Source organism: Enhydra lutris, unplaced genomic scaffold (genome assembly GCF_002288905.1).
Source record: "Enhydra lutris kenyoni isolate GAN:26980312 unplaced genomic scaffold, ASM228890v2 scaffoldscaffold1, whole genome shotgun sequence".
NCBI classification, from domain to species: domain Eukaryota; kingdom Metazoa; phylum Chordata; class Mammalia; order Carnivora; family Mustelidae; genus Enhydra; species Enhydra lutris.
The window spans coordinates 69,056,507-69,069,748 of record NW_019154085.1 but is presented as its reverse complement, the minus strand read 5'-3'; the positions used below and the strand labels follow the sequence as shown (position 1 = coordinate 69,069,748).

General features: G+C 41.6%; 1 long non-coding RNA gene across 1 annotated transcript in view; it reads left to right on the top strand.

The window, feature by feature from the left end:
• Positions 1-13,242, top strand: part of LOC111144215 — an 89,020-nt gene that overhangs the window by 467 nt on the left and 75,311 nt on the right. Inside the window, exon 2 of the long non-coding RNA XR_002640373.1 lies at positions 4-425. This is a non-coding gene — a long non-coding RNA (uncharacterized LOC111144215). The remainder of the gene's footprint in view (positions 1-3; positions 426-13,242) is intronic.

Below are 13,242 nucleotides of genomic sequence, written 5' to 3'. Positions count from 1 at the left end.
CAGCCTCTGCCGAAAGCCTCAAGGACCCGGCCGCGCGCTCCGCTTTCCACAACGGTGTGCTGCTGCGAGTCCGAGTGCGAGCCAGAAACTCCACTGGGATGCAAGCCCCACGTTTCACAGGTAAAAAGAAGCCACGACCCAGAAAGCTTCAAGATCTGACCCTTGCCAAGCAGCGGTACAAAAATGCGAATGAAGCCTGGGGAACGTATCCCTAAATATTACCAGCGACTGCATGCAGACCCAGAAGATGATTGGCAACCCAACTTAAAGCTTCATGTGTAGGCCTTCTAGGCACGGTCAGCAACCACGATGAGGCGTCCCTCCCCTTGACTGACATTCTCTTAACGTCTTCTCAGCTTCACAGTTTGCCTGTTCCAGCTTTTCCTCTTCTCCAATTTCCTCAACTTATGATGGGGTTGGATATGGTAAGTTGAAAATGCATTTAATACACTTGTCCAGCATCATAGCTTAACCTAGCCGACCTTAAGCGTGCTCAAAACACTTCCGTTAGCCAACAGTTGGGCAAAATCCTCTAAATCAAAGCCTATTTTATAGTAACACTTTATTGAAGAACTGCCCCGAAAGTGAAAGGCGGAATGGCTGTACGTGGGTTGTTTACCCTGGGGATTGTAGGGCTGAGTTGGAGCTGCTGCTGCTGCTGCAAGCATCACGAAAGAATATGGTATCCCATTTCAGCTTGCTTGGGAAAAGATTAAAATTCAAGGTATGATTTCCACTGAATGGGTATCAGTTTCTCACCATTGTAAAGTGGAAAAATCGTAAGTTGAACTGTTGAAAATCGGGAACTGTCTGTAGTGAATCCAAGACTAGACAATTTCTCATATTGGTTTAACCCCATAGAGCTGCAAAGGCAGCAATCTATGCTGAAAATCCCCACAGCTGTCTCTTCTCTCCAGGGCTACTTCCCCATATATCCATCCCCAGGGCTTTGGTATGTCTTAACTTTTGAAAAATTACTTTTTCATGGGTAGTTTATCAATAAAACATGTATACATCTATATCTCCAGCAGTTACTGGTGTAGAATAACAATTCATTTCTCCATAGTGGTCAGGCTTGGGTTATATAAAGTATATGTATAAAGAATGAGATTACAGTCTCTTTTTAGGCTGTGTTAGTCCCACAAGGTTAGCTTGAAGAACAGTGCCCACCTGGAAACAGGTGTAGGTAGTTGAGGGAATGGGGTGGAAACAGCACCTGAACATAGTCTCTGAAAGCGGTGCCTCTAACAGTTTTTTCAGGTATCTATTAACATGGTTGTTGTTATGACTTTGGTGAAAATATCTTAGAGGAAGTAGTATGAACATAAGACGATGAGATATGTAGAAAAAGTAAGAGTGGTGGTATCTCTTTCATACCTTTCCTGTTCCACCAGAAATACTCTGTATCCTCCAAATTTGGCCTTGCTTCATCCATTCTGTGAATGCTTGTTGAATGCTTCCTGTAGGTACCAGGCAATGTTCTGGGTGGCTGGGAATAAAGCCACATGCAATTCAGATAGCATCCTATATTCAGATATGCCTGCTCTTAGAAAGCATATACTGTAGGGTCTGACGTGGTAGAAGAATTTTATACCACACCAGTATTAGAGCATCTCCTCCATGGAAGAAGGATTAGAGTTGTTTTGAGTGGCTGAAACAGCTGATGGGAGTCGTAGGGGTAGAAACCATAGGAAACAGATCTGACTCATGTATGGGAAAACTTTGGATGGTTTTCACTGTTTGACTACGAACTGGCAGCCTTAGAGTACCAGGGGGTTCTTGTCAGTTATTAGCATCTAGAGTGGCTTTGTAATAACACTGCAGGGAGGGTTACAGGAAAGCAGTATGGTGTAATGAAAAGAGCCTAGTGTCTGGTTTTTAATCCAGGCCCTGCCATATACTAGCTCTGTAGCCTTGAGGGAGTTACTTAAACTGTCTGAGCTTCAGCCTCCTTACCTATAAAGGGGGGAAATTACTGTCTCCTTCAGTGACTGTGATATGCATAGTGTAGCTGTCTGTGTTAGCACAAAGCCCAGGATGTACCAGACCCTCAGTAAATGGCATCTATTTTTTTAAATCATTGTTGCTGGTTTTTTGTTTTGTTTTTTAAGATTTTATTTATTTGACAGAGATCACAAATAGGCAGAGAGACAGGCGGGGGCGGTGGGGGGTAAGCAGGCTCTCTGCTGAGCAGAGAGCCCCATGCGGGGCTCGATCCCAGGACCCTGAGACCATGACCCGAGCCGAAGGCAGAGGCTTTAACCCGCTGAGCCACCAGGCACCCCATTGTTGCTGTTGTTATTATTATTATTTCCTGATTAGGATTTTATCCGAACAGCACATACTCATGTTTTGCCTAAAGCCAACTTTACCAAAGGTTTGGGATAAAACAATTAAAATTTAAATATTAGTCATCCTTAAAATATTGTCTCTCAACCATTTCTACAACTCTGCTCCAGCCTCTGTTTGGTTACCTTCCTTTTCCTTCCTTCTGTACCACTCCCTGAACTCCAAAATCTTAACTAGTACCCACAGTATTATTCAGCTCCCTTGACCCCTGTTTGCAACTCTGCTGCTTTCGCCCTGAGCATGTCAAGGTGTTCAGCTGAACAGTAACTTCTGTAGAAGCACAAAGGCCCAGCAAAATCTTGAGGTTTATTTTAGCAACTTCATTCTCCCAGAAACCAATCCAACTGTGTAGTTTTTTTCTTTAAAGATTTTATTTGTTTGTTTGTTTGTTAGTTTGAAGGAGAGAGTGAAAATGAGCGGGTGGGAGGGTGGACAGGGGAAGCACAGGGAGAGGGACAAGCAGACTAGGCCCTGAGCCCGAGCCTGATGCGGGGCTAGATCTCACCACCCTGAGATCATGACCTAAGCGGAAACCAAGGGCTGGACGCCACTACCCCCCCCATTCAACTGTTTAATGAAATGGTTTTTTTTTTCTTTTTTCCAAAGTGATGTAGAAAAGAAGTTAGGGTTCAAAGCTGATGGGCAAGAAAGAATTCTTGAGATGCCTTTGGTGCAAAAAGGTGGTTTTATTAAAGCACAGACAAGACCCCTGGGGCAGAAAGAACTGCCCTGGGGTCATAAGGGATGGATGGTCCGTGGTATACTTTGAAGTTGGGAAGGGGTTAGGAATAGTGTAAGCCTCACAGGTATTTTGGAAATAGGGTTCCCAGGATACTGAGGAGGCTTGGTATTGTTAGGAAAGGTCATTTATTACTGTTTAGTAGAAACTTAGTCATGAGACCCTTCAGATGTATATTGGTGGGTCATATGCTTGGGGGATGATTGCCAACATGTATCTTGGCCAGGGTAGAGATAAAGTAAGCTTCCAAAGGAATTTTTTTTATGTTAAAGTAGACTTACAGGGTCCTGGGGGTTGTGTTAAGATTGACTTTTGCCCTTAGCAAAGCATTAACATCGAAGCAGTGGAGTACCTAGAGGAATGTCACTCTGCCCATCTCAAGGACCTGGCAATGGGCTGCAGGTAGCAAGGACATTCAATAATTTTTCTTCTGCCTTTATTTCCCACATCAGAAGTACATTCACCGAACTTCCAATATCCAGAGACTGAGTATATGAAAACACATAAAAAATGGTATCAACATTTTGCTTTTTGGTCAAAGACTTAGTGTCCAGAAGCTGAGGAGAACATTAGATTTTTTTTCAGGTATTTGTTAACATGATGGTTTTTAAGACTATGGTAAAAATATCTTAGAGTAAGCAGTTGTAGGGAAGGAAAAAAAAATGTCCTTCCTTGTCAGGTTTTTCCAGCTGCTTTAAGGATTCAATTGACACGAGACAGATTAATAGGAGAAAAACCCAAGATTTATTATGTGTACTTGGAGACCCAATAATGAAATTGACATTCAAAGAAATGACCATGGCAGGCAGAGTTCATACATTTTAGACAAAGAGACAATAAATTTGAAGTATTGACAGCATAAAGAAAACAGATGTTTGGGAGCTTTTGTTAGTAAGGAATTCTAAGATTTGGACTGAGGTTGTAGATTAGTAAAAAGGAACAAGGTTTGTTTGTACAGCTTTAAAGTCTCTGGGGGTAGGGATATCTTTTTACTTCTTTTTTTTTTTAATTTTTATTTTTTTTTTAAATTTTATTTTTTATAAACATATATTTTTATCCCCAGGGGTACAGGTCTGTGAATCGCCAGGTTTACACACTTCACAGCACTCATCATAGCACATACCCTCCCCAATGTCCATAATCCCACCCCCCCAACCCCCCTCCCCCCATTAACCCTCAGTTTGTTTTGTGAGATTAAGTGTCACTTATGGTTTGTCTCCCTCCCAATCCCATATTGTTTCATTTACTCTTCTCCTACCCCCTTAACCCCCCATGTTGCATCTCCTCTCCCTCATATCAGGGAGATCATATGATAGTTGTCTTTCTCCGATTGACTTATTTCGCTAAGCATGATACCCTCTAGTTCCATCCACGTCGTCGCAAATGGCAAGATTTCATTTCTTTTGATGGCTGCATAGTATTCCATTGTGTATATATACCACATCTTCTTTATCCATTCGTCTGTTGATGGACATCTAGGTTCTTTCCATAGTTTGGCTATTGTAGACATTGCTGCTATAAACATTCGGGTGCACGTGCCCCTTCGGATCACTACGTTTGTATCTTTAGGGTAAATACCCAGCAGTGCAATTGCTGGGTCATAGGGTAGTTCTATTTTCAACATTTTGAGGAACCTCCATGCTGTTTTCCAGAGTGGTTGCACCAGCTTGCATTCCCACCAACAGTGTAGGAGGGTTCCCCTTTCTCCGCATCCTCGCCAGCATCTGTCATTTCCTGACTTGCTAATTTTAGCCATTCTGACTGGTGTGAGGTGGTATCTCATTGTGGTTTTGATTTGTATTTCCCTGATGCCGAGTGATGTGGAGCACTTTTTCATGTGTCTGTTGGCCATCTGGATGTCTTCTTTGCAGAAATGTCTGTTCATGTCCTCTGCCCATTTCTTGATTGGATTATTTGTTCTTTGGGTGTTGAGTTTGCTAAGTTCTTTATAGATTTTGGACACTAGCCCTTTATCTGATATGTCATTTGCAAATATCTTCTCCCATTCTGTCAGTTGTCTTTTGGTTTTGTTAACTGTTTCCTTTGCTGTGCAAAAGCTTTTGATCTTGATGAAATCCCAATAGTTCATTTTTGCCCTTGCTTCCCTTGCCTTTGGCGATGTTCCTAGGAAGATGTTGCTGCGGCTGAGGTCGAAGAGGTTGCTGCCTGTGTTCTCCTCAAGGATTTTGATGGATTCCTTTCTCACATTGAGATCCTTCATCCATTTTGAGTCTATTTTCGTGTGTGGTGTAAGGAAATGATCCAATTTCATTTTTCTGCATGTGGCTGTCCAATTTTCCCAACACCATTTGTTGAAGAGGCTGTCTTTTTTCCATTGGATATTCTTTCCTGCTTTGTCGAAGATTAGTTGACCATAGAGTTGAGGGTCTATTTCTGGGCTCTCTATTCTGTTCCATTCATCTATGTGTCTGCTTTTGTGCCAGTACCATGCTGTCTTGATGATGACAGCTTTGTAATAGAGCTTGAAGTCCGGAATTGTGATGCCACCAACTTTGGCTTTCTTTTTCAATATTGCTTTGGCTATTCGAGGTCTTTTCTGGTTCCATATAAATTTTAGGATTATTTGTTCCATTTCTTTGAAAAAAATGGATGGTACTTTGATAGGAATTGCATTAAATGTGTAGATTGCTTTAGGTAGCATAGACATTTTCACAATATTTATTCTTCCAATCCAGGAGCATGGAACATTTTTCCATTTCTTTGTGTCTTCCTCAATTTCTTTCATGAGTACTTTATAGTTTTCTGTGTATAGATTCTTAGTCTCTTTGGTTAGATTTATTCCTAGGTATCTTATAGTTTTGGGTGCAATTGTAAATGGGATTGACTCCTTAATTTCTCTTACTTCTGTCTTGTTGTTGGTGTAGAGAAATGCAACTGATTTCTGTGCATTGATTTTATATCCTGACACTTTACTGAATTCCTGTACAAGTTCTAGCAGTTTTGGAGTGGAGTCTTTTGGGTTTTCCACATATAGTATCATATCATCTGCAAAGAGTGATAGTTTGACTTCTTCTTTGCCAATTTGGATGCCTTTAATTTCCTTTTGTTGTCTGATTGCTGAGGCTAGGACTTCTAGTACTATGTTGAATAGCAGTGGTGATAACGGACATCCCTGCCGTGTTCCTGACCTTAGCGGAAAAGCTTTCAGTTTTTCTCCATTGAGAATGATATTTGCGGTGGGTTTTTCATAGATGGCTTTGATAATATTGAGGTATGTGACCTCTATCCCTACACTTTGAAGAGTTTTGATCAGGAAGGGATGCTGTACTTTGTCAAATGCTTTTTCAGCATCTATGGAGAGTATCGTATGGTTCTTGTTCTTTCTTTTATTAATGTGTTGTATCACATTGATTGATTTGCGGATGTTGAACCAACCTTGCAGCCCTGGAATAAATCCCACTTGGTCGTGGTGAATAATCCTTTTAATGTACTGTTGAATCCTACTGGCTAGTATTTTGGCGAGAATTTTTGCATCTGTGTTCATCAAGGATATTGGTCTGTAGTTCTCTTTGTTGATGGGATCCTTGTCTGGTTTTGGGATCAAGGTGATGCTGGCCTCATAAAATGAGTTTGGAAGTTTTCCTTCCATTTCTATTTTTTGGAACAGTTTCAGGAGAATAGGAATTAGTTCTTCTTTAAATGTTTGGTAGAATTCCCCCGGGAAGCCATCTGGCCCTGGGCTTTTGTTTGTTTGGAGATTTTTGATGACTGTTTCAATCTCCTTACTGGTTATGGGTCTGTTCAGGCTTTCTATTTCCTCCTGGTTCAGTTGTGGTAGTTTATATGTCTCTAGGAATGCATCCATTTCTTCCAGATTGTCAAATTTGTTGGCGTAGAGTTGCTCATAGTATGTTCTTATAATTGTCTGTATTTCTTTGGTGTTAGTTGTGATCTCTCCTCTTTCATTCATGATTTTATTTATTTGGGTCCTTTCTCTTTTCTTTTTGATAAGTCTGGCCAGGGGTTTATCAATCTTATTAATTCTTTCAAAGAACCAGCTCCTAGTTTCGTTGATTTGTTCTATTGTTTTTTTGGTTTCTATTTCATTGATTTCTGCTCTGATCTTTATGATTTCTCTTCTCCTGCTGGGTTTAGGGTTTCTTTCTTGTTCTTTCTCCAGCTCCTTTAGGTGTAGGGTTAGGTTGTGTACCTGAGACCTTTCTTGTTTCTTGAGAAAGGCTTGTACCGCTATATATTTTCCTCTCAGGACTGCCTTTGTCGTGTCCCACAGATTTTGAACCGTTGTGTTTTCATTATCATTTGTTTCCATGAATTTTTTCAACTCTTCTTTAATTTCCTGATTGAACCATTCATTCTTTAGAAGGATGCTGGTTAGTCTCCATGTATTTGGGTTCTTTCCAAATTTCCTCTTGTGATTGAGTTCTAGCTTCAGAGCATTGTGCTCTGAAAATATGCAGGGAATGATCCCGATCTTTTGATACAGGTTGAGACCTGATTTAGGAGCAAGGATGTGATCTATTCTGGAGAATGTTCCATGTGCACTAGAGAAGAATGTGTATTCTGTTGCTTTGGGATGAAATGTTCTGAATATATCTGTGATGTCCATCTGGTCCAATGTGTCATTTAAGGCCTTTATTTCCTTGCTGATCTTTTGCTTGGATGATCTGTCCATTTCAGTGAGGGGAGTGTTAAAGTCCCCTACTATTATTGTATTATTGTCGATGTGTTTCTTTGATTTTGTTATTAATTGGTTTATATAGTTGGCTGCTCCCACGTTAGGGGCATAGATATTTAAAATGGTTAGATCTTCTTGTTGGACAGATCCTTTGAGTATGATATAGTGTCCTTCCTCATCTCTTATTATAGTCTTTGGCTTAAAATCTAATTGATCTGATATAAGGATTGCCACTCCTGCTTTCTTCTGATGTCCATTAGCATGGTAAATTCTTTTCCACCCACTTACTTTAAATCTGGAGGTGTCTTCGGGTTTAAAATGAGTTTCTTGTAGGCAACATATACATGGGTTTTGTTTTTTTATCCATTCTGATACCCTGTGTCTTTTGATTGGGGCATTGAGCCCATTAACATTCAGGGTAAGTATTGAGAGATATGAATTTAGTGCCATTGTATTGCCTGTAAGGTGACTGTTATTGTATATTGTCTCTGTTCCTTTCTGATCTACTACTTTTAGGGTTTCTCTTTGCTTAGAGGACCCCTTTCAACATTTCCTGTAGAGCTGGTTTGGTGTTTGCAAATTCTTTCAGTGTTTGTTTGTCCTGGAAGCTTTTAATCTCTCCTTCTATTTTCAATGATAGCCTAGCTGGATATAGTATTCTTGGATGCATGTTTTTCTCGTTTAGTGCTCTGAATATATCATGCCAGCTCTTTCTGGCCTGCCAGGTCTCTGTGGATAAGTCTGCTGCCAATCTAATATTTTTACCATTGTATGTTACAGACTTCTTTTCCCGGGCTGCTTTCAGGATCTTCTCTTTGTCACTAAGACTTGTAAATTTTACTATTAGGTGACGGGGTGTGGACCTATTCTTATTGATTTTGAGGGGGGTTCTCTGAATCTCCTGGATTTTGATGCTTGTTCCCTTTGCCATATTGGGGAAATTCTCTCCAATAATTCTCTCCAATATACCTTCTGCTCCCCTCTCTGTTTCTTCTTCTTCTGGAATCCCAATTATTCTAATGTTTTTTCGTCTTATGGTGTCACTTATCTCTGAAATTCTCCCCTCATGGTCCAGTAGCTGTTTGTCCCTCTTTTGCTCAGCTTCTTTATTCTCTGTCATTTGGTCTTCTATATTGCTAATTCTTTCTTCTGCCTCATTTATCCTAGCAGTGAGAGCCTCCATTTTTGATTGCACCTCATTAATAGCTTTTTTGAATTCAACTTGGTTAGATTTTAGTTCTTTTATTTCTCCAGAAAGGGCTTTTATGTCTCCGGAGAGGGTTTCTCTAATATCTTCCATGCCTTTTTCGAGCCCAGCTAGAACCTTGAGAATCGTCATTCTGAACTCTAGATCTGACATATTACCAATGTCTGTATTGATTAGGTCCCTAGCCTTTGGTACTGCCTCTTGTTCTTTTTTTTGTGGTGAATTTTTCCGCCTTGTCATTTTGTCCAGATAAGAGTATATGAAGGAGCAAGTGAAATACTAAAAGGGTGGCAACAACCCCAGGAAAATATGCTTTAGCCAAATCAGAAGAGATCCCAAATTGTGAGGGGGGAGAAAGGGGATAAAAAGAGGTTCAGAAAGAAGAAAAAAAAAAAAAAGAAAGAAACAATTAAAAAAAGAAAACCAATAAAGAAAAATATAAAAAGGTAAAAAATATATATATATTAGATAAACTAGTTAAAAAACGTTAAAAAAAGGAAAGGGTAAAAGTTAAAAAAATTTAGCAGAAGAAGAAAAATAAGTTGAAAAAGAAAAAAAATTAAATTAACTGCAAGGCTAAAGAATCAAGGGGAGAAAGCCATGAGTTCCATGCTTTGCTTTCTCCTCCTTTGGAATTCTGCTGCTCTCCTTGGTATTGAAACTGCACTCCTTGGTAGTTGAACTTGGTCCTGGCTGGGCTTCTTGTTAATCTTCTGGGGGAGGGGCCTGTTGTAGTGATTCTCAAGTGTCTTTGCCCCGGGCGGAGTTGCACCACCCTTACCAGGGGCCGGTCTTAGTAATCCGCTCGGGTTTGCTTTCGGGAGCTTTTGTTCCCTGAGCGCTTTCCGTAGAGTTCCGGAGGGCGGGAATGAAGATGGCGGCCTCCCGGTCTCCGGCCCGGAGGAGCCGAGAGCCCGGGGCCCCACTCCTCAGTGCGCCCTCAGAGAACAGCGCCGATTTACTCCCGTCACCCTGCCTCCGGCCGCGCTCCGAGCTGACCGAGCCTGCGACCGGTTCAAGGTAACCCCGAGCTTAGAGCTCACTCCTCGGCTCTGTCTCTGTAGCCAGCTTCCCTGTTCTAATACCTGTAAGCTCTGCGACACTCAGACACCCCTGATCCTTCTGTGACCCTGCGGGACCTGAGGCCACGCTGACCCTGCGTGGGCTTCACCCCGGTTAAGCCTCTGGAGCGATGTCCCTCAGCGGAACAGACTTTTAAAAGTCCCGATTTTGTGCTCCATTGCTCCGCCGCTTGCCGGGAGCCGGCCCCTCCCCCCCGCGGTCTATCTTCCCGTCGCTTTGGATTCACTTCTCCGCCAGTCCTACCTTTCAGAAAGTGGTTGATTTTCTGTTTCTAGAATTGCTGTTCTTCTTCTCTTCGATCTCCCGTTGGATTTGTAGGTGTTTGCAATCTTTAGATAAGCTATCTAGCTGATCTCCTGCTACCTGAAGTAGTCTCAGCCTGCTACTTCTCCGCCATCTTGACTCCTCCCTCATCTTTTTACTTCTTAATAAAACATAGGTACCTTTCACACAGAAGATTTACTTTGGGCCTTCAGGGGATACAGGGGAAGGTCTGTCTTTTTCCAAGTAGCTTCAATTCAAAATAACCAATGTGCCATTGTGGCATATTTTAGGGTGGCCTGCCTTGGGCCCCTCCAGTTCCCATAGAGAAGCTGAGCTGGTGACTATAGACAGACAAACTGAGTTAGTAAATGAGTGGTAAGAGATCTGCAAAGAGAAAAAGGAATATAGATGAGAATGAGGACGAACCAACAGAGAAGAACAAGTCTGAGCCCTTTCCTTCGCACCCCATTAAACTAGCCCCCCAGCCCCAGAGATGGATCATTCCTATAAAATATCCGTGCTTCGTTTATCTACTGAAAATATTAGGCCTTTCTTCTAACATATAAGTTAGGTAGAACTTGTCCCATTTGGTTTATGTGGAAAGAACACTTTTTCACCAGAGACTGCCTAAGTCCCCCCGTGCTGGGCTGCCAGCGTGTGTCAGGTATGAGGATTTTGGACTTCCTGAGAGACTAAGATGTTAACTTCTGACCGGAGTCATTTCAGAGTTCTTGTAGTGGTATTGAACTCTTACTCCACTACATAGGGAGGCTTGGGATTGCCTTTTCTAATTCATGATCTCCAAGATTTGGGAAGAAAGACCCTAAATGCTGAAAAGAAGGTGGACTTGTGATATACAAGCAGAATTTCTATGATTTTTCAACAGGCATATTTATATGGCATAATTTTACGAACAAAGGAGCCCAAGCCTGTCGTTAGCATTTAGGGTGAAGTGTTTAGTGACAGGAGCCAGGTATCAGTCCATATTGTCCTGAACACTTAGGTGGGAACACTTTATACACCTTGTTGCCACATAAAATAAAAAGAGGGGTATGATTTACAGACAAGGTCAGGTTGAAACCTGTAATTTTTGAAGCCTGGAGCATTCCATGACCTTTGCCATTGATTATGTTAATGTCCGTACATCTCTATTTTTCATGTGGTCTTACCAGTCTATGAGAGCAGAAGAGGCTGTAAAGTAGCTGATGTAGGTCTGGAGTTTGCTTCTGGCAGCTGTAAAGCTTACTTTTGCCACCCAGCCAAGGAAATCTGCAATTTCCATCCACCCGAATATAGTTTGTGGTATTGGGCAGTCTAACAAGAGGGGCAACTGAGCTACCGCCTCTCGTACAATGCTGTTATGTAAACCATTGGGTGATCTGGCAAACTTTTATGCTAGGGTTATTTTTAATCTCCTTGCTGAGTTTGAAAATGCCATTTTCAGCATCAAACCAGAGAGTTTGATTGTAATTGTTATATCACCCAGGAAAAGTCTACTGGCATGTCTGTGTTCCGAGTTAAGGGAAAAATCTTCAGCTGTTCTTTTAACCCTGACAAGGGATAGTCCTTGAGCTTCTGGTGAGATTTTTCTGGGGCCCATGTAACTCACCAGGGAAAAAGGCAGAGTAACTTTTTTCTCATCATGGATATCACACTGTGTTGTTTACCCTTTGCTCATGCTCAGTCCCTCAGGTGTTTACATCATCAGGGACAAAGACCAGTTCCGGGTATTTTTTGCATTATCTAGATGTTCACATAGTCAACAGTAGGACTGATTAATGTTTGGTAAATTGGCACCAGTGGGTGTTTGGTCTGCGACCAACTTGTTGAAAGAGAGTTGGTAAGAAGACGACAGGGGCTGGAAACCAGCCCATAGTGGAAACTTAGAGCAGCTAAATAGGATAGGTAGAGACAAGCATTCTCTAGAAGTCTACCTTTTATTAAATGATTTATAAATGTGGAAAAACTATTATAAAGAGAAGTGCTTTGTTTTAATATCATGAGGTCTTTTTAAAAAGAAGGGGTAAGGGAAAGAGAAGTTTCTTGATCCATGATCTTGGGAAGGGCTGTCTATAACATGGTGCCGTCTGCTTCTGAGGCCTGGAACTGAGCCCTACAAATCCTTATTTTCAGGTCACCTATAAAAGTCCTCTCCCAGTTGTCTTGTGAGTGATGATCTGGCTCTGTTTTAGTGTGGCTTGCATGAATCCCGGGAGGATTTCTTTTCTCTTTCGATGGCAGTGTAGGTGGTCAGTAACACCTTGTAAGCTCCTTTTCAGCAAGGCTACAGTGCATGTTCCCTTCTAAAGACTTTGATGTACATCCAGCCTCCAGGTCGAAAGGGATGACAAGGTTCATCAGTTGGAGGAGGCCATGCCTCGTTTACCTGTTGGTGATATGCTTCAAGTTTAGTAGTTCTTGTGTATAGTTAGTCATAGCATCAGGTTGTTCATTTAACTCAAAAACGAAAGGTTTAGAGATGTCAGTAGACAATGGGTGACCAACACTGTTTTTTTAGTTTTATTTATTTTTTATTTTTTTATGGATTTTATTTAGTTATTTGGGAAAGAAAGAGAATGAGAGAGAGCATGAGATGGGAGAGGTCAGAGGGAGAAGCAGACTCCCCACCGATCAGGGAGCCCAATGTGGGACTTGATCCCAGGACTCCAGGATCATGACCTGAGCTAAAGGCAGTTGCTCAACTGGGCCACCCAGGTGCCCCAATACTGTTTTTTTTAAACAGATCAATCCATGGCTTCCATATTGAATATTCTGGATCTTAATAAGGGCCAAGTGCAGTGCTTCTGGCTGTTGAAGTCCAGTTTCTTGGCAAGTCTTTCCTTAAAGCCTTTCTAGGTCTAGATTTTTATGTTCCATTTGCCTTGATGATTAAAGTTGATATGGGGTGTGAAATTTTAATGAGTGCCCCAGTTTTTTTGCAAG